Source organism: Oryctolagus cuniculus, chromosome 3 (assembly GCF_964237555.1).
Source record: "Oryctolagus cuniculus chromosome 3, mOryCun1.1, whole genome shotgun sequence".
NCBI lineage: Eukaryota > Metazoa > Chordata > Mammalia > Lagomorpha > Leporidae > Oryctolagus > Oryctolagus cuniculus.
In genome coordinates, this window is record NC_091434.1 from 131,156,814 (window position 1) to 131,179,406 (window position 22,593).

Here is a 22,593-nt window from a genome sequence, read left to right on the forward strand (position 1 = left end):
ATGTCTCTCCCCAGACACAACACAATTAACAGCCCCCTCCAAAGTCATTTGCATGGCAATGCTGCTAGCATCTACAGCCTTCCCTTCAGATGAAAGCAAAACTCCTCCTAGCTGCTCTAGGAGCTTCCATGGAATGGGGATGTGCTCTCTGGGACCACCTCAGGGCATATCCTTCCACTCTGTGGATCCTGAACATCCATTCATCTCCACTCTCAAGGTCAGGCTCATTGGCAGCCTCTCCACTTCTGGTCTACATTTAGTTGGCATCCCTGAGGTGTCACAAGAATGTGGAGCAATGGAGTCCATGTGACCTTATTTCCCTCACCCCCATCTACCTGCTGCAAGCTCACATTTCCTGTTCTTCTTGGCAGGATGTCCTGCATCCATAGTGCAAGTACATTAAATGCCTAGATCATACCAGGTTCTTCACAATGAGGATCAACTCTGGTGAGGAGGGAATGAGGGGGACAAAGGAATAGGAGCTTCTGAGCAAAAAGCTACAGAATCAGAAAGATATGAAAAAGGAAAACACTTACCCCCAGATCGCCACTTCCAATGGAAAGTTCAGAGATTACCATGTAGCCTTCCAGGTGCACAGGAGTAGGGAGTGATGAGGTTGCCAGAGAAAAGGAATGGGAAGAGTTAGACTTGAGGTGAGGACTTGGACCCCTGCTGCTGGTTCGATGATGTAGGCCAACCTTGGTACCCTCTTGGGGTTCCATCTCTATACCCCTGTTCCTGGGATTGGATGGCTTCACCTTTGTAATGAGTTAGAGGATGTCTGAACTTTGATCTCTTCTTTGAGCCTTCAGTATCCCATAATACTTGCTAGTCAGTGTCACCTTGTTCCTCCTTGTGTAGCCGTTGTCCATTTGTCGATGTGTGCAACACATTGATTTTCATGTGTCCCTTCCTCTATTTTGACTCATAGATATTGTCCATTTCCTTTGTCCTTGTCAACCTCCACCAACCATATTATTGTCTGCTATGGGAGCTTTGGAGCCCAAGATAATGCTATACTGCCACTTGCGGCTGGCATTGTGGTGCAGCAGGTGAAAGCACCACATGTGGTGACCACCGCATAGGATCACTTATTGGTGTCCCTGGTTCACCACTTCTGATCCAGTTCCCTGTTAATGTGCCTCGGAAAGCAGTGTAACATGGCTCATGCTTGGGTCCCTGCCACACATTTGGGAGACAGATGGAGTTTCAGGATCCTGGTTTGGCCTGGCCCAACCTTTTCATTGAGGTTATGTAGGGAATGAAACATTGGAAGGAAGATCTCCAAGTCATAACTCTGCCTTTCAAATAAGTATATAAATCTTTTAAAAATATATTTTCATGCACAGCAATATATCTGGAGATCACTTCTAAATGTGGGGAGTAAATGTCCTGGTCTCCTGTTGGGGCCTGAGAAGGTAACAAGGTAACAAGGACCAAGTCCATATATCTGGGTTAACCTTGTGGAGTTTGGAAATATTTAATCATCATAGCAATCCCAGATTTCCTGACCCATTTGAAAAGATGTCCCAAAGGGAGAGGAAATTTAATTTGTTCAAATTCTGGGAGGGAGTCCACAGCAGGTTTATTTTTGGCCATATCAATAAATGGAACTTGCTAGAGTTTTCACTGAGCAGTGGAAAGACTGGGAAGGACACTTTGCAGGCCTGAGGACAGGTAATCTGCTGGGTCTGCCTAGAGGAGGGAACACTTCAGTACTGTGTGTTTGGAGCAGTACATCTGAGGGAAAAGCAACACACAGCCTTGCTGCCCAGAGGCACTCCACTGAGCCCAGTACATTCCAAGGGATGAGGTCAGCAGGACCGTGAGGGCCAGTGTGTGCTTCGAGCACAGAATGCCCTAACACAGATCCTCTGGGAAGCCTGTGCATCTATGCAGTGTCTCCAGTAGCAACCGGGTAACAGCCTGTCACAAAGCCTATTCCAGACTTGGGTGAGATGGGGATGCCAAGAGGAACTCAAAGTAATGCTTGGCTGTCACAATTCTAGGATGCTGGGGCCTCCCCTGTCAGCACAGAGGAAGTATTCTTTAACTGGGCCAAACCTGGGGGTGTGAAGATTGGCAGTAGACAGTAAAGATAGAGCACAAAAGCATTGGTACATGTACTTGCTGTGCAGAGGGGCAGTGTCCACTACTCACTGTCACCTGGCACTTGCTACAAGGACTGTGTGGGTTTCAGCAAGTGTGTGTGTGAGATGGTGTCCCACTGTTTTAAATACTAAAGCAAGAAATCATCAGTAAAAATTCAGTTTGCTCCAATCCCATGGGCATATAACCTCTTCCTACTCTATAATTAATTTTAAAAAGAACAATGCAGACATCTGCATGCAATGTATTTTTTCCTTCTGAGTTAAAATGTCCTCTCCAGAGTCCAAAGCAGCAGATAATCCAAGCCTTCCTCTAATCTGATTCTCCATTATTTGTGGGTATTGCTCCTACCTGAGAGGCTTCATCCTCACTGTTGGACTTGGAAATGCTCTGCAAGACCCAATCTTGAGAGACACAAACAGACAATATGTGTTCTTGGAGAGTCTTGCCTATTCCTCCCCTCAGCCTGATCCCATCTTGGATTGCTCAACATGACCCTGCTCCCTCCTCTGTGCTCTCAGACCCTTCCTTGGCTCTGTGGATCTTCAGGCAGACATTGACCACAGCTTCAAGCCTTCCAGTGAGGGAGAGGAGCTGAAAACACTACCTCTCAACATCTCACTTTCCCTAAAACAATGAATGATGATGCCTCTAGCCTGCATCTGAAAACCCCAAATCCCAGCTGTGATGTGCATGCTCTTAGATGGATGAGTTGGAGAATTGACCTGTCCTAGGCTGAGAGAGAGCATTCTGTGAGCAGCTGGAACTAATTGTGCAGGAAGAGCACTTTCTTCAGGAGCTCGTGCTGATTGTGCCTGACTTGGTTCAGAGCCTGAGCAGGTAATAGGCCCGGGGTGTGATCCAACAGGGTGTGCACAGGGAGGAGTAGGCCTTTCCAGCCCTATGCTAGATCCCAGACCAGGGATATATTCCTCATTTGCCTATGAGACCCTAGGAGGACAGCAAAGAGCCAGGCTGTGGGATGGCAATGTCTGCAGATGACCAACCAGCCCAGGCTAGGCTTGCTGTACACAGAGTCGGAGAACACAGATGAACTTTGGCCCTGGGAACGCTTAAGAATTTTCCAGTGCTGCTAAGCCACAGAAGTCTTTGGATCATATAAAGAAGCAGCAAGGGTGCATGGAAACTATCATTGTGCTGAGCGTGCACTGTGCTGGAGCCTATGCCCCTCCCCACCTCTCCTATTACTGCAGTGTGCTTTACCAGTGATGGCCCTGAGATGTGACGGCCCTTCTAGTTTCCCTCTTTCTGTGTGGACAATAATTGTATGGCAACTTAGAAAATCTTGTTCCCTGTGCAGTCCCCAAAAGATCAAACCTGGAATCATCTCTGTATCTGGCCTATACCTGAAATTGATTTCTGCTGAGGCATGTACTGTCCTTCGGCAGAGAAGTTGAGACCTGCATCCTATTCTCTGAACCTTACCACAGCATTGGTATTTATATAGACTTCAAACAATGACCTTGAATTGTTTCCTTGTAAATGCCTTCTGAAGAAATCTAGAACCAATTTCAACTGGGAAGTTCAGCAAGGACTGAGTTGACATAGCTCTCATTTCTTAATGTTTTCAGTTCTTAGTGTAAGGCCATAGGGTCAAGTATGGACATTTTGTAATGATTAAAACAAGGGTTTTCCATAAAGAAGCATAGAGAAGATGGTGGAATAGGGAGAAAGCTTATTGATCTAGTTCAGGAGAAGGTAGTAAAAAAAAAGTGGAGAGGAAAAGAGTTAGAGAAAAAATGGCAGAGGAAACTTCCAAAATTAGAAGGACACAGTGGACATACTTGAAGGGCGTGGTCACCCACAGCTCAAGTCGCCAGCATCTGAGAGCCTAAGCTCCAGCATTGGAAAGTAAGGTGAGATGAGACTGCAGTAGCTGGAGACACTGGCAAAAAAGCAGCAGGAAGAGCCTAAAGGGAACGAAGCTTGAAGCCCCTTGGGGGAAAGTACACCAGCCTAACTAGAATTTCTCTCTGATCACCTTACAAAGGTGTATAAGCCGATAGAGCAGGCTCCATTTTGGACATTCATAACAGCAGCGGCAGGTTGTGTTTGCAACCAGCAATCAGCCGAGCAGAGAAACCTGACTCTGCAGAGTAATAACAGGAGACTAAGACCTAGTGACTATGTGGAGCTTCTAAACTGGGATTGTGAAAAAAAAAAAAAAAAAACTGAGTGTGTGGGAGAAGTCGCAGTGTGGCTGATACTTTGAATAGTCTTGGTAGGAGACGCCACAAGCTCAGGCGGACCTGGCTAGATGGTGGGAGACATTGCAGGGGAATCTGAACTTACACGAAGACTGCACAGATCCATTGTTTGGTCCTTGTGACAGGGCAGACAAATAAACCCACTGTGGCTAATACTCCGGCACTGATCACCATCAAAGTAAAGAGCTTAGCTGAGTGGAAATACTTCCCTTCTGATTAAAAAAAAAAAGAGAGAGAGATTTACCACACGAAACCTGGGTGTGTCACCTTAGGCAAGTCCTTAAGCCTGAAGAATTGAACAGAGCACTCACACCCACCACAAGCCTCTGGAGTCCTAGTACAATGAAAAAAGCTGCCACAGCAGAGATAAAAGCAAAAGAAGAAGAAACCAATGAGTATCTCCACAAATGCAGAACAACAAATGCAACAATCCAAGAAACAAGAATAAGGAAGACAACATGATGCTCCCAAAAGAACGTGATACTTCAATGCAATATTATGAAGACAAATAGAAGAAATGTAAGAAACGGAACTCAATACATTGATGATAAGAATACTTAGAAGTAATCAAAACGGAGCATACAGAGTACTGAAATCCATGCAGGATATGAAAAAAAGTCTCATGAAAAGTGAATCTTAAGTAGAAATAAAAATGAAATGAAGAATTCAATAGAACATGAAATTGAGAAATTTAAGAAAAACCAAAATTAAAAGAATTCAATAGAACAAATAAAAAATGCAGTTGAAGGCCTTAACAACAATCAGTGACCAAAGACAAGAAGAGGAAATTAGAAATGTAGAAAATATTGTTGGGAATTTACAGGATACTATTTAAAATAATATTTGGGTTCTGGGAGTTTCTGAAGGAATGGAGAGAAAAAGAATTAGAAGGCCTTTTTAGTGAGATACTAGCAGAAAACTTCCAGGGTTTGGAGAAAGACATCCACATACAGAATTCCCAATATGTATGACCAGAAAAGATACTAGCCACCACACATTGTAATCAAACTTCCCACAATGAAGCTTCAGGGGAAGATTCTAAATTGTAAAAGAGAAACATCAGATTATTCTCAGAGAATCTCCAATTAGACTCACAGCAGACTTCTCATCATGAACCATACAGGCTAGGAGGGAACGGCAAAACATAGTCCAACTACTAAGAGAAAAAAAAACTGTCATCCTAGAATATTATATCCTGAAAAGCTCTCATTTGTGAACGAAGGTGAAATAAAGACCTTTCATAGCAACCAGAAATTAAAAGAATTTGTCACCATTTATGCAGCCCTGCAAAAGATGCTTAAAGATGTGTTATACACAGAAACATGATCATCAATATGAAAGAAGGTAAGTGAAAAAAAAGTCAGTAAAAGAACGCAGGAAGGGGCCGGTGCCACAGCTCAATAGGATAATCCTCCACCTTGTGGCGCCAGCACACCGGGTTCTAGTCCTGGGCGGGGCGCCGGATTCTGTCCCAGTTGCCCCTCTTCCAGGACAGCTATCTGCTGTGGCCCGGGAGTGCAGTGGAGGATGGCTCTGTTCCTTGGGCCCTGCACCACATGGGATATCAGGAGAAGCACCTGGCTCCTGCTTTTGGAGTACGCTGGCTGTGGCAACGGCCATTGGAGGATGAACCAACGGCAAAGGAAGACCTTTATCTCTCTCACTGTCCACTCTGCCTGTCAAAAAAAAAAAAAAAAAAAACACACACACGAACTACATATTAGAAGTATTTTTGGAAAAATGGCATGGCACTATATAATGATTCTGGGGTCAATTCAACAGGAAGGTCTACCTATTATAAACCCATATGAACCTAATTACAGGGCACCAGATTATTTAAAAGATTTGTTAGGGGACAGATCAATCAGACAAAATTAACTAGGAAACAGCAGGTTTAATAGACACTATAGACCAAATGGATCTGGCATATCTAGAAATTTTCATCGTACACTTGAATACATTCTTCTCAGCAGTGCATGGAACTTTATGTAGGATTGACCACATACTAGGCAAGTCACAGCAAATTTCAAAGAATAGAAATCATATCATGCATCTTCTCAGACCCCAATGGAATGAAGCTGGAAGTCAGGAACTCGGAAAACCCTGGAACAGATGCACCTGAATGAACAATGGGTCATACATAAAAGAGAAATACAACATTCTGGAAGCAACTGAAGATAACACAACATATCACAACTTATGGAGCACAATAACAGCAGTGTTAAGAGGAAAGGTTATAGCAATGGATGCTTACATAAAGAAATTGGAAAGGAACCAAACAAATGAGCTATCAGTGCATCTCAAATATGTAGGAAAAATACAAAAAACCAAACCAAAAACTAGTAGGAGAAAAGAATTGAAATTGGAGAAGAAATCAACAAAATTGAATCCAAAAGAACATTACAAAAGAAAAAAATCTTCCATGATCATGGATTGGTAGAATCAATATCATCAAAATGTCTATTCTTCCAAATCAATATACAGATTCAATGGGTCACCAATCAAAATACCAAACATTCTCTCTCAGATCTTGAAAAATATGACAAAAATCACAACAAAACAAACGTATTTAAGAGATGGGCCAAAAACCTAAAAAAACATTTTACAAAAGAGGAAATCCAAATGGCCTACAGACACATGAAAATATGTTCAGGATCACTAGCCATCAGGGAAATGCAAATCAAAACCTCACCCTGGTTAGAATGGCTTACATACAGAAATCAACTAACATATGATGGCGAGCATGTGGCAGAAAAGGCACACTAATTTACTCTTGGTGAGACTGCAAACTGGTAAAGACACAAAGGAGACAGTTTGGGGATTCCTCAGAAACCAGAATATAGCCCTACTACATGACCCAGCCATCCCACTCCTTGGAATTTGCCCAATGGAAATTAAATTTGCAAATAAAAGTGCTGTCTGTGCCTCAATGTTTATTGCAGCTCAATTCAGAATAACTATGACATGGAATCAACCTAAATGCCCATCAACAGAAGACTGGATAAAGAAATTATGGGATATGTACTCTTTAGAATACTATACCGCAGTAAGAAACAATGAAATCCAGTCACTTGCAACAAAATGGAGGAATCTGGAACACATCATGATGAGTGAAATAAGCCAATCCCAAAGGGACAAATATATCTTTTCCCTGAACTGTGACCACTGAGCACCCAAAGGAAACCTGTAGAAGTGAAAGTAACACTATGAAAACAACGACTTGGGAAAAAAAAAAAAAAACGACTTGATCAGCCCTTGTCCTGACTGTTCAGAAAGAGCTTACTATTTTATTCTTTTTAGTATTTTTATTACTTAATATCATTGGTTGAACTCTTTTAATTAACACACAATTCTTAGATGTTTAAATTTAACTGAAAATTGATCCCTGTTAAACATAAGAGTGGGAATAAGAAATGGAGGAGAGACAGTTTGGTACATGCTCACTCAGACTTACCCCTTAATGGTATAGCTAGAAACGTGTCATGGGACTCCAAATCCCATTAAGTTGGTAGGTACCAATGCCATGTTACTATTTAAAATGATCATTTTAAGTTCTAAATTGATTATAAAGATAGCATTAGTGTCAAAGGGATCACATAAATAAGACCAGTATCTGCTAATAATAATTGACCCAACATGGGATACACAGCAGATTCATAGAATGGCGAATGCCCTAAACAACACTGTGGCCTCAGAATCAGCCCCTAAGGCATTCGGATCTGGCTGAAAAGCCCATGAGAGTTCCTCAGGTATGGAAAGCCAAGCTACTGTGGCAAAAAATGACCTATATGAAAAATCTCTGAGACCACAATGGAAAGAATGGAGAGAGATTAGGAGGTGGGATGGTTTGCAGGTGGGAGGGTGGTTATCGGGGGAAACTGTACTTTTGAAATTTAATATTTAATATTTGTTAAATAAAAGTTTTCCAAAAAATGAACTTGCAAACCATTAGGCTTTCATTTTTAAGTCAATATTTTAATCTTATTTGTTGATTTGTTCTTGTTAAATTACTCATGTGAGCATTTGGAGAAATCTCCGAAGAGATAAATCTCTCCAAAAAAATAAACGTTAGATGCTGCAAGTAGCAGGCAAATATATTCCAGTATTAGAAATCATTTAAAGTTAGAGAATGATAAACTAAAAATTTACTATAATGAAAACATTTTTGGGCCAGCACCATGACTCACGTGGCTAATCGGCTGCTTGCAGCGCCAGTATCTCGGGTCCTAGTCCCTGTTGGGGTGCCAGATTCTGTCCCAGTTGCTCCTCTTCCAGTCCAGCTCTCTGCTGTGGCCCAGGAAAGTAGTGGCCCAAGTACATGGGCCATGAACCTGCATGGGAGACCAAGAGGAAGCACCTGGCTCCTGGCTTTGGATTGGCACAGTATGCCGGCTTTGGCGGCCATTTGGGGGGTGAAGCAATGGAAGGAAGACCTTTCTCTTGGTCTCTCTCTCTCTCTTACTAACTCTGTCCAAAATAGCATATTGGTATTCAAAAAATGGAAATGGAAAAGAAACAGCACAATGGAGCATGATATATAGTAGGACTCTAATATATCCACAAAAAGTGTTGGAAGCTTAATCCTCAAGGTAACAGTCCCTATCCTAAGGAACATCTTCCTACCAATTTTAAAAGACCAGTTATACCTCTTACTTTTTTCTCATCATTTGATGTCACTCTTGCCACATGATTCAGGGAGATGGACCTTTCCAGATAGGGCCTCTTGACTTTAGGCTGCCCACCCTTAGATTCAAAGAAATAAATTTTATTTCTTGAGGCTAGTCTTGTGGCACAGAAGATAATTCCACCACTGGTGAATCTTTCATCTCACAGCATAGTCTGATTTGAGTCCTGGTTGCTAAACTTCCAATTCAGTTTCCTGCTAATGTACCAAGAAGGCAGTCTATGATTGCTCAAGCATTTAGGTCCCTGCCACCCATGTGGGTGACTCAGATGGAACTCCTGGCTCCTGGCTTTGGCCCTGTCTCACCCTGATTGTTGTAGCCTTTTGGTTATTCTGTGTATAAATTTAATTTCAATCCCTCCTTCTCTCCATCTTTCTGTTGCTCTTTCAAGCAAGTAATTTTGAAAGCTGTTTTTCTTTCTAAATAGCCCATTGTGTACCATTTTTTCAGATACAAAAACAGACTATAATGGAAAATAAGCCAAAAGATTTTAATTCATAAAAGAGCTTCAGAAGCCCAAATATTTGCAGAAAGGAGAACTAAAAAACAAGTTCACTTTGGCTAAAGAAAAATGTACAAATGTGCTGTTTTCACATTTATGCATAGTATTTATAGTATTGATTTTGAATAAACTTCCTCCTGACCACTGGTATGCATGGATTACTAATATTTTTGCATCAAAATAACCTTGTCTGTTATTTCAAAGTCCTTCATAACTGCAACTGAAATTTCAGTAAAAATAGAATGAGTGAAATATAGAATGTGTCCTAATCAGCACAGATAGAAAACTATTCTAGGCAAATAACAAACAGAAGGAATCCAAATACAAAGAAAAGATCTTGAGTATAATGAAAAAAATAGCCTATGGCATACTGAGGTATAGCCATCCATGAATGATGGCTGACTTCCCCATAGAAACAATGGAAAGAAACCATCAGTGTACTCAGAGAAAATGTTCTCCCAATCCTGATGCTATATGTAATGTAAATACTGTAAAACATGAACATTTTGGCTCATTGGGATAAGCTGCTTCTTATGCTCATATATCAGTATAGCTACCCCTGCTTCTGATTTAGCTTCATGCTAATGCTCACCTAGGAAGGCAGCAGATAATAGCTCAAGTAGTTGGTTCCCAGATACCCATATAAAACATCTGGATTGAGTTCCAGGTTTCTGGCTTTGGCCTGGTCCCTGCTCAAGCGTTTGCAGGCATTTGTGGAGTAGACTATATCAAAAGACATTTGTGTCTCTTAAGCAAACAAAAAAAATGAAAATTAATCTGTGTAGTGGGAAAAATACATTTCTTGAACAACAAAATATGAAGATAACCACCAGAAGACATACGCTATAAAGTGCTAAAGAAGTTCTCCATGGTCAAGTAAAACGAAATAAGATGAATACTTGCAATAGCAGAAGTTGGGAACCTGTGTCCTACCAAAATCCATTTGGATATTTTAACATTATTTGTAGGCCATACAAAATTATCAATTTAAAAAATATCCTGCTATAGATTTATTGAATTAAGAGTATCACCTGGGGCCAGTGCTGTGGCACAGTGGGTTAAAGCCCTGACCTGAAGCTCTGGCATCCCATATGGGTACTGTTTCTAGTCCCAGCTGCTCCTCTTCTGATCAAGCTCTCTGCTATGGCCTGAGATAGCAGTAGAAGATGGCCCAAGTCCTTGGTCCCCTGCACACATGAGGGAGACCCTGAAGAAACTCCTGGGTCCTGGTTTTAGATCAGCTCAACTCTGGGTGTTGCAGCACCTTGGGGAGTGAACCAGCAGATTGAAGGTCCCCCCTCTGTCTCTGTAACTCTTTCAAAACATAAAATAAAATCTTTATAGTATAATAATATAATACTTCCCTTTTCCTATCTTTTTAAACACTGCATTCAAATATTTGCTTAAAAATTAAAAGCAAAAAAAAAGTAGCAGGATTTGACACCAAGGTGAAGCTAGACATGGCAAACATAGAAAAGATCAGAAAAATAGTCCTATCTTGATGATTTGGCCAAAGCCAGCTCACAGTAATGCTGGATAGAAGTAAGTATGGGAAACAGGACTATCAGACCATAGAGGGCCAGATAGATTAATAATTTCAGCATGGGGTAAATGGGAAAACACCTACAATGTTTGGATGATGGTGAGAAAACAGTCAAAGAATTCAAGAAGAAAAAGCAACAATCATTGAGGTCATGACATAAACAGAAAAGAATTTTCAGTAGATATAATAGTTGATAAAAAATTTAAAAGAGGAGAGACATTTAACCTAGTGTTTATGATGCCAGTCAGATAACTCCACAACACAACCAATAACCCAGTTAAGAAATGGCTAAGGGGGAACAGTGTATAAGCCACTACCTGCAGGCCAGTATCCCTTTATGGGCACCAGTTCAAGTCATACCTGCTCCATTTCTGATCCAGCTCCCTGCTAATGTGCCTGGGAGATTCCTTGTTCCCCTGCAACTGGAAGAAGCTCCTGGCTTCAGCCTGGCCCAGCCCTGCAATGCAGCCATCTGGGGAGTGGACCAGTAAAGGGACGATCTTTCTGTCTCCTTTTTGCTCTGTTACTCTGCCTTTCAAATAAATAAATATGTAAAAAATGGGCTAAGGATATGAGCAGGCATTTTTCAAAAGATGAAATATAAATGGCGAATGGGTACAGGAAAAGTTGCTCAGGATGACTAGCCATCAGGGAAATGGAAACAAAATACCAACGAGGTTTCATTTCACCCCAGTTAGAATGGCGATCATCCAAAAACCAAAAATGACAAATGCTAGATAGAATGTGGGGAAAAAGTATCCTAATACACTATAAATAGGAATGTAAAGTAGAACAACCATTATGCTAGACAGTATGGAGATTCTTCAGAAATCTGAAAATGGATCTACAATATGATCCAGCCATCAAACTACAGGGAATTTAATTGACAGTGATTAAATCTAGTTATCCTTAGGTTAATGAAAACATCAATACAAATGATACCAACACACTTTGAAAAGTATCTGCCTACTGGAGTTTATTGAATTGTTATATTATGAAGAAATCTGGGACTTGTCTGTTGGAGACACAAGGTCTAGGCAAAAACACGACAAACCACCAGACTTGAGAAGGTCAAATACAGGCTAGACTACTGCTTGGGACAACCATATCCCATATGCACATTCTTAGATTGTTATTTCTTGCTATTACATACTTAAAATACATCATTCAAGATGATGGATAGGTACTTGGATTCCTGCTACCCTCATATGAGACCCAGATGGATTCCTGCCTCCTGGCTTCAACCTGGAATAGCCCTGGTTGTTAGGGACATTTGGTGAGTGAATTAACCAGCAGAGGGAACATCTTTCTCTCCCCTTCTCTCATGCTCTGCCTTTCAAATAAATACTTTAAAAATTACAAATAAAGTTACAACAAAAAGCATCTGTTGATTTGTAATACATCAAATGCTGATACACTTTGATGAGTATGGAAAAATTTAATTATATGCCAAATACAATCAAGAGAACTTCACATAGATATTTCCTAGGGCATGATTCATGCCAACTATGTCAGCAAGGATGTCAGCCAGACTGCTGCCACTTAAACTGCCTGAACATCATGAGCATTGGTTTTCAATTTCTTTTTTTTTAACTTTTATTTAATGAATATAAATTTCCAAAGTACAGCTTATGGATTACAATGGCTTCCCCTCCATAACGTCCCTCCCACCCAAGGGTGGGAGGTTTTCAATTTCTGTAAAGTAAATGCTTCTACTTAAAATGCCATGGTATCTGACATCTATTAATCATTTGACATTTGTCAACAGACAATATCCTAGAGCACATTTTGTTTCATCTTTCTTATATGGTACAGAGATCCTGACAATTCCTGAGCCACCAGAAAAAGCTATCAGGATACAGGGAGATTCAGCATTATCTCCAAATACAAAATGCAGAGTGAGAGGATAGGTTTCAAACAGTTCAAATTCTGGGAATAACAAAGGCAGAATTAAGCAATGGGAGTGTGTAAGGGAGTGCTATTTCGGATATGACAAATTAGCCTTCACTGAAAGTCACATCTCCAAGATCTCTCCAGTAAGTATCATTTCCTAGGCCCGTGCCTATCTTTCTCAACTACTCACATCTTCCTTCTTAAAGTTTATATAAAACTTGCACTATCACTCAGGCTTTGGTAGCTCACAGATGAGGTGAGATAGCATCACTCAATCTTGGTCACCCTGGACCACAGGATCAATAATTGCTTGGGCCATGAAATTTTAGGGCCTTTACCATCCTAGGACACGTTTGCCTCTACTGTAAAACACCAGGGAGAGGGTTTGGTCAGAAGGGTAGATCCTGAATCATGGGGTCCAAGTCTCCATTCAGCATGAACATTTTATTAGAAATAAAACAGACTCATCACCCAGTACCCTAATCTCCCACATAGAATCAACTGTCTTTGGAAAATATATTTGGATAAACTGCTTTAAACTCAAGACCCCACAAATTCAACTTCTTCATAGTAACAGACCTCATACACAATGTATAGTGATTTTGCTGGAAATTTGGGCATGTTTCACTTGTATTTGTAATGTCCACTTGTTTCAAATCTATAAGCCAAAAATGGCAAATGACTAAATCAGTTATAAACCTTGTGTGGCAGTTTGAAAATCCCTGATCAAAAGTGCTTGGTACCAGGAGCTGGAATTGTGGTGTGGTGAATACAACTGCCACCCGCAACACCAGTATCTCTATATGGACAAGGGTTTGCATCCCAGAGGCTAAACTTCAATCCAACTCCCTGATAATGGCCTAAGAAAAGCAATAGAAGATGGCCCAGTGTTTGATTTGGCCCATCTCTGACTTTTGCAGCCATCAGAGGAGTACATCAGATGGAAGATCTTATTGCCTTCCCCAACACCACCTGTAACTTTTTCAATAAATAAAACTTTAAGAAATACTTGGGCTGGCACCGCAGCTCACTAGGCTAATCCTCCACCTGCAGCACCGGCACCCGGGGTTCTAGTCCTGGTTGGGGCACTGGATTCTGTCCCGCTTGCTCATCTTCCAGTCCAGCTCTCTGCTGTGGCCCAGGAAGGCAGTGGAGGGCCCAAGTGCTTGGGCCCTGCACCTGCATGGGAGACCTGGAGGAAGCACCTGGCTCCTGGCTTTGGATCAACGCAGTGCGCCAGCCGCAGCGCACTCACCGTAGCGGCCATTTGGGAGGTGAACCAATGGAAAGAAGACCTTTCTCTCTCTGTCTTTCGCTCTCACTGTCTAACTCTGCCTGTCAAAAAGAAAAAAAAAATCTGGCACTGTGGCATAGTGAGTAAAGGTAAAGCTGCTACCTGCAGTGTTGGCATCCCATTTGGGTGCCGGTTCGAGACCCGGCTTGTCCATTTTCAATCCAGCTCTCTTCTATGGCCTAGGAAAGGAGTAGAAGATGGCCCAAGTCCTTGGGCCCCTGCACCCACGTGGGAGACCCGGAGAAGCTCCTGGCTCCTGGCTCCTCGCTTCGGAGTGGCTCAGCTCTGGCCATTGCAGCCATCTGGGGGATTGAACCAAGGGATGGAAAGCCAATTCTCTCTCTCTCTCTCTCTCTCTCTCTCTCTCTCTTTCTCTCACTGCCTCTCCTTCTCTCTGTGTAACTCTGACTTTCAAATATAATAAATAAATTTAAAAAATAAATAAGCAATTGTAGTTTTTCTTGCTGTCCTCTAAGCAGGACTGGGCTTCGAGGGTTACAGCAACACAGTGTGAAGGGAAAGCAATAATGGATCCTAGGATGCTAAGTCACTAACTGAAAAATGGTGAGCAGGTTTCATCCACAGAAGACTCTGCACTGCATGGAGAACCATGAAGTTTAAAGGAGATCTAGAACTAAGCTACTCGTAGATTTTACATGTTGTTGCTGTTATTACTCTTATGTAAAATAGGTATGCCCAGCCACTAATCTAATGAAAGTCTGAAATAAGCAGCATAACTCTAATCATTGTTATGAAATTAGTCTAGTTTCCTTCCATTCTATCCTGAAACTTTATGAACAAAAGTGGAAAAAAAGCTTGTGAATCTAAAGTATAGGAAACCCTTGGGAGGAGAGGTATTATATCAATATTTGTCTTTGAATATTAGAATTTTTCTTTAAAAACCCTTAAAATATTCATTCATTAAAAGACATATTCTTACACTTTCATTATATCCAGAAGACAGATTGTATTTTTAACTTGTCATGTTATTTTAATGCTAAGTTTGGTAAACAAAATACTCATAACTAGGTTAATTAACAGTTGGAGAAATTTAGATAAATGTAATTATTCCTATTGCCCTTTTTTAGGGTGAAAAAAACAAATTTTTTTGTGATAACTAATGGTGTGGCAGATAAAGCTGCTGCCAGTGATCCCAGTATTCCATATGGGTGCCAGTTTGTGTCCCAGTGGCTCCACTTCTGACCCAACTTCCAGCTAATGCCCTGGGTAAAACACTAGAAAATGGCCAAAGTGCTTGGGCCCCTGCTACCCATGGGGGAACCTGTCTCCTGGCTTTGGTTCAGTCAGTTTCTGTCTATCTGGTGAATGAGCCAGTGGATGGAGTACCTCTCTGTCTCTGTGTCTTCCTCTGTGTAACTCTTTCAAATAAATAAACTCAGTTTTTTCAAAAAAAGAAAGACTTAGCTATTTTTACTCCATGAACAACTATTTAATATTATTTAAACACTTTAAGATATATATATATATACCCTCCTAAACATTTAATATATATATGGATATATAAATAAAATAAATTTATAACGGTATGTACCTATATATAAATATATATTAAAACGCTAGATATATTATATTCCCAAAAGCTTTTGCAGCCATTTCTCTCACCTCGGATGCCTAAGGCCCTCCTGTGATGAACACGGGTTTCCTTCGAGGTCCCAACAGAGAATCTCAGGGCGCCTCCAGCCGCCCAGCTCACAATAACTGTAACCTAGCAACGCCCTTAAACACAAGTGCACAAGCGCGCCTCCAGAGGGTAGTAGATGTTGGTGGACTTAACCGAGTGTTGGGGTCATTGTGGGAATGAAACACTGGAGCCTGTTTAAGCCATCTGCATACACCAGGGCTCAGGTGGCATGGAATTTCAGGATGCTGAAGACCTCGTCAGGAGTAGACGCCCTTAAAATCCCTCTCCACATCTCCTGTTCCTCAGTTTATGCTCCCGCCACGTCCCTCTGAGTCCTGGGTGGTTTTAGTGGGAATTTAACAGATGTGAAGACAAAGTTGTGCTCTGTGATTTCAGAAACTGGCACATGTGCCATCTAGGTCAATCTTAAGAAATCAAAGCAGGCCTTCCAGAAAAAATGTCTTCAGGCCTCTTTCATTTTCCCAGCCTTTACATTTTCTTTACTTTTAGTTTTTACTGTTATTTCCCTTAATTGGATTTTTGGTCAATCCATGCATTATTTTGAAACATGGTGTAATATTTATAAACTTTCTAAAATGAATGTTCACTTGTCCCACAGTTTGTGATTTGATGGTATGTTAAAATGCCCCATTGTTTTTCTTGAAATTCCTGTTTTTCCTGTTTCTGGCTTTTTCATTGTGTTCCATCAAATGTTCTCCTTTTTTTTCTTTGTTTTGTTCCAGTACTATTGGTTGAACTCTGTAAATAACACACAATTATTCTTAGGTGTTTAAATTTTAACTGAAAAGTGATCCCTGTTAAATATAAGAGTGGGAATAAGAGAGGGAGGAGATGTACAATTTGGGACATGCTCAATCGGACTTGCCCCAAATGATGGAGTTAGAAACGTGCCAGGGGATTCCAATACAATCCCGTCAAGGTGGCATGTACCAATGCCATCTCACTAGTCCAAGTGATCAATTTCAGTTCACAATTGATCACACTGATAGGTCTAAGAGTCAAAGTGATCACACAAACAAGACTAGTGTCTGCTAATACTAACTGATAGAATCAAAAAGGGAAAGAACAATCCATCATGGGAAGCGAGATACACAGCAGACTCATAGAATGGCAGATGTCCTAAATAGCACTCTGGCCTCAGAATCAGCCCTTAAGGCATGCAGATCTGGCTGAAGAGCCCATGAGAGTATTTTAGGCATGGAAAGCCAAGACACTCAGGAAAAAAAAAGAAGACCCAAATGAGAGATCTCTGCAAGTGAGATCCCAGTGGAAAAAACGGGGCCATCAAAGAAGGAGGTACCTTTCTCTGAAGGGAGGAGAGAACTGCCACTTTGACTATGACCCTGTTGGAATAAGATCGAAGTCGGCTAACTCAAAAGGCTTCCATAGCCTTGGCAACTCATGACTAGAGCCTAGGGAGATTACTAACGCCATAAACAAGAGTATCAAATTGTTAAGTCAACAACAGGAGTCACTGTGTACTTACTTCTCATGTGGGATCTGACCTTAATGTGTTGTCCAATGTGAATTAATGCTATAACTAGTAGTGAAACAGTATTTTACACTTTGTGTTTCTATGTGGGTGCAAACTGATGAAATCTTTACTTAATATATACTGAATTGATCTTCTGTATATAAATATAATTGAAAATGAATCTTGATGTGAATGGAATGAGAGGGAGCAGGAGATGGGAGGGGTGTGAGTGGGAGGGAAATTATGGGGGGGGAGCCATTGTAATCCATAAACTGTACTTTGGAAATTTATATTTACTAAATTAAAAATAAATAAATAAATTTTTTAAAAGTTATGAATTTCTTAGATTGAGCATGAAACACACTCATTATGAAGACAGAACATCTAGAAAGCATAATACAGCAAACAGGAAGGAAATAACTTTTTTTCAAAGAGTTGTTCTATCAGATTGTCAGTAGTTTCTGAAATAATTTTACAACAAATCTTGACTACAAATGATTTTTGCCACATCCTATTAACAGGTCAATACGAGTTTCCTAGTAAACATAAACCTTAGATTTTAAAAATATTCTGGGTGGAGGAGCCAAGATGGCTGTTGGGTTTTTAAGCCTGAGGCTGGCCCCTGACCAGCAGGGGACAGTACAGGCACTCCCCAACAAGACAAACAGGAGAGGTAAGGTCGACGGGTCATGAACACACCACGAGCACCGGTGAGTTCTGTCAAAGCAGGAGCTATTTTATTGAGGAAGTGTACAGGCTTATAAAGCTTAAGAAAGACATGTCCATTAGGGGAGTCAATCAGTGAAAAGGTCATGCAAGCCATGGGATCACACACTATCCGCGTGTCTGGAACCAAAGAAGACCTATCCCTGCCGGTGGTCTGATCTTACGTAGCTTAACTGCAGCAGCTGCAGACACGCCCCTTGAACATCCACCAGTTGCCATATTGTAATGGAGGTTTTAGGCAATGCTCAACAGATGGCAATATAGCAACAGGACGTTCTGAGTCTCTGGGGGAAAACAGATAGTTAATGAGAGGAAAGGGAATATGGGCTGATGAGAGAGCTGCAAGAATCTAGAGCAGAGAAACCAAGGAGTCCAGCAGTAACCAAGCAGGACCACACAGAGGAAGCAAAGAGTCAATGAGGCACAGCAGAGGTGCAGTGGAGAAACTGAATGGGGCGACTGAGGGTACGCCCTCTCCCCTCCCCAGGCAGACAAGGTGAGACTTGATGTCGGAGTCCACAGAGCTGCAATTAGCAGAGGGTGGGAGAGCCAGGTGAACTGTGTTTGAAATTCCAAGGTGGAAGAATAGGAGAAAAGACAGAGAACTTGGGCACACCTCTGCCCATACATGCCTGCCCCTACTCCAAACTGGACCTGCAGCCACATTGTCTGTTTACATCTCTGAATGTAACACAGTGCTACCGTATTTGCCTCCTGTGCACACCACACACCCATCAATTGTGGGGCCACTTTGCCACACACACCCTCCACCCAGAAACAAGTATCACATTTCAGAGTAATTTACCCCCACCACCACACAAACTATACAACGCAGAGAAGTTCCAAACATTGAAATCCCTGGCTCATTTAACATACCAGAGTCCAGTCCAAGTATGTGGGGCTTAGCACACCAGAGCTCTCCTATCTGCCTCTGTCACTATCCAGAAGTGAGCAGGACTTCCAAGGGTGGGGCTATGGGTTTCCACTGGCAACACACAGACACATAGAAGCTCATAGCAGAGAAAACTCTCACCACAAGCACCAAGATAAAATAAGAGGAGTTTTTCTCAGATCTAGAAAAAATGATGCTAAAATTTATTTGGAAATGCAAGAGACCTCGGATAGCTAAAGCAACCTTATTCAACAAAAATAAAGCTGGAGACATCACAATACTGATTCCAAGACATACTACAAGGCAGTTATAATCAAAACAGCCTGGTACTGGTTCAAAAACAGATAGACCAATGGAACAGAATAGAAATGCTAGAAACCAATCCAACCATGTACAACCAAGGAGCTAAAACCATTCCCTGGAGCAAGGACAGTATCTTCAATAAGTGCTGCTGGGAAAACTGGATCTCCACATGCAGAAATATGAAGTATGTACCCCTACCTTACACAAAAAAATCCATTCAAAATGGATTAATGACCTAAATCTATGAAAAATTACTAGAGATCATTGGGGAAACCCTGTGAGACATTGGCCTAGTCACAAAGTTCCTGGAAAAGACCCTAGAGGTACAGGCAATAAAAACCAAAATTAACAAGTGGGATTATATCAAATGGAAAAGCTTGTGTACAGTAAGGAAAGTAAAGAGGCAATGGGAGAATTTATTTGCAGTCCATGCAACTGATAAAGGATTAATAAGCAGAATATATAAAATTATCAAAAAACTCAACAATAGCAAAGCTAACAACCCAATCAAGAAGTGGGCAAAGGACTTAATATGACATTTCTCAAAAAAAAGGAAATACAGGCCGGCACCACAGCTCAACAGGCTAATCCTCCACCTAGCGGCGCTGGCACACTGGGTTCTAATCCCAGTCGGGGTACCGGATTCTGTCCCAGTTGCCCCTCTTCCAGGCCAGCTCTCTGCTGTGGCCAGGGAGTGCAGTGGAGGATGGCCCCAGTGCTTGGGCCCTGCACCCCATGGGATATCAGGAGAAGCACCTGGCTCCTGGCTTCGGATCAGGCCATTGGAGGGTGAACCAACAGCAAAGGAAGACCTTTCTCTCTGTCTCTCTCTCACTATCCACTCTCCCTGTCCAAAAAAAAAAAAAAAAAAAAAAAAAAAAAGGAAATACAAGTGGCCTACAGACACATGAAAAAATGTTCAGGATCACTAGCCATCAGGGAGATGCAAATGAAAACCACAATGAGGTTTTACCTCACTCCAGTTAGAATGGCTTTCAGACAGAAATCAACAAATGACAAATGCTGTCGAGAATGTGGGGAAAAAGTTACCCTAATCCACTGTTGGTGGGAATGCAAACTGGTAAAGCCTCTACAAAAGGCAGTTTGGAAATACCTCAGAAAGCTGAATCTAGTCCTACCATACGACCCATCCATCCCACTCCTCGGAATTTACCCAAAGGAAACAAAATCAGAAAACAAAAGCATAAAATAAAAGAGTCATCTGCACCCCCATGTTTATTGCAGCTCAGTTCAGAATTGAGAAATGAAATCAACCTAAATGCCCACCAACGGAAGACTGGGTAAGAAACTATGGGGTATGTTCTCTATGGAATACTTCACAGTGGTTAAAAATGAAACCTGGTCATTTACAGCTGAATGGATGAATCTGGAAAATATCATACTTAGTGAAATAAGCCAGTCCCAAAGGTACAAATACCATATGTTCTCCCTGATCTGTGACAACTAACAGAGCACCTAAAAGGAAAACTATAGAAGTGAAACTGACACTATGAGAAGCAATTACTTGAACAGCCCTTGTCTTGACTGTTGAGAACCAGTTGATTATTTCATTTTATTTATTTATTTTTATTCTTTTTTTCTCTACTTAATTCCATTGGTTGAATGCCTAACATAACATAGAATTAATCATAGATGTATTAAGTCAATTGAAAATAGATCCCAGTTAAAAATAAGAGTGGGAATGAGAAACGGAGGAGATGTACAGATCAACACACAGTCCCACAGACTTACCCCTAAGGGTGAGCTAAAAATTTGCCATGGGACTCCCAATCCCATTTAGCTGGGTGGCACTAATCCCATCTTATGTGATAAAGTGATCATATTAAGTATGGAATTGATCATATAGATAGGACCAAAAGTCAAATGGATCACATAAATAAGACCAAGTGTCTGGCAATAAAAATAGAATTACAAAGGAGAGAATGTTTCAACATGGGAAGCAGTCCACACAGCAGACTCATAGAATGAAAACACCTGCAACAGAACTTTGACTTCAGAATCAGCCCCTAAGGCATTCTGATCTGACTGAAAATACCATGAGAACATTTCAGGAATGGAAAGCCAAGGCCTAGTGGCAAAAATGGTCTGCATGAAAGATCTCTGTGGAAAGAAGCAGCCATCAAAGAAGGATGTACTTTTCTCTGAAGGGAGGAGAGAACTTCCACTTTGCATATGGCCCTGTCTAACTACTGACGGAGTTTGCGGACTCAAAAGACTTCCATATCCTTGGCAGCTCATGTCGAGAGCCTCAGGTGGTCACTGACATCAAAAATAAAACTATCAATTGCTAAAGCAACAACAGAAGTCACTGTGCACTTGCTCCCATGTTGGACCTTTGTTCTTAATGAGGTGTACTATGAGAATTAATGGTAAAACTTATCTTCAAACTGTACTTTATACTTTGTGTGTCTGTGTGGTGCAAATAGTTGAAATTTCTACTTAGTATAGAGTTGGTCTTCTGTATATAAAGTCAATTAAAAAATGAATCTTAATCGAATTTTGAATGGGAGGGAAGTGGAAGTGGGATAGGAGTTGGGGTGGGAGTTTGGGAATGGGAGGAAGAAACACTATATCCCTAAAAGCTGTACATATAAAATTTGCATGCATTAAATAAAAACCTTCAAAAAATGAACATAAAAATTCTGTGTGGTATCCACCAATTTTAAGAAAAAGATTATGTAGTAAAAATTATTTTTTGAGTGCAAAACTGGGTAGTAAAATGTCTTTGCTTACTTCATTAGCTATTTAGTATTGTACTGTGTGTGTGTGTGTGTGTGTGTTTAATCTTCAGGTAAACCCAAATATTTTTGATCAACTCCAAATGACAGAATTGCAGTACATTCTTAAACTGACTCACACAGTATATAGCAAATAAAAGATTTTTCTATGACTCATATGCTCTCTACATGTATTTATTTATTACCATATCTTTTTGTCATATGTAGAGACTGCTGCATAAGTGTCTCTCAGACAGAAAAGTGTTCTGGAATTAGAGGCACAACAACAGGTTCTGCTCATGCCAATACAGGCTGTGAGATGGGCACACACGGCCCCAAAGGAGTGTGGCAACAGGAGCAGCAGAGGTCTAATGGACGTTAATTGGTAGCTAGGGTGTTTTTTGGGAATTTGTAAATTTACATGAGTATTTAAAAAGGCCTGTATCTGAAGATTTATAACACAGCTCTAATTCCTATCTTAGACCACCAGACCAAATTCTTTTTCCCAAACCTTAAGTTGATGTATAACCTTGCCTATGTGCC

The 22,593-nt window shown here is 41.1% G+C and overlaps 2 long non-coding RNA genes across 2 annotated transcripts in view; one reads left to right on the plus strand and one right to left on the minus strand.

Moving 5' to 3' along the window:
• LOC138849027 (uncharacterized) overlaps positions 1 to 10,009 on the minus strand; it is an 11,285-nt gene extending 1,276 nt beyond the window's left edge. Inside the window, exons 1-2 of the long non-coding RNA XR_011387350.1 lie at positions 8,525 to 10,009; positions 537 to 7,521 (exon numbers count right to left, since the gene is read on the minus strand). This is a non-coding gene — a long non-coding RNA (uncharacterized lncRNA). The remainder of the gene's footprint in view (positions 1 to 536; positions 7,522 to 8,524) is intronic.
• The window catches only part of LOC103348706 (uncharacterized), a 97,041-nt gene that overhangs the window by 52,491 nt on the left and 21,957 nt on the right, over positions 1 to 22,593 (plus strand). The gene's annotated exons all lie outside the window — the stretch shown is intronic.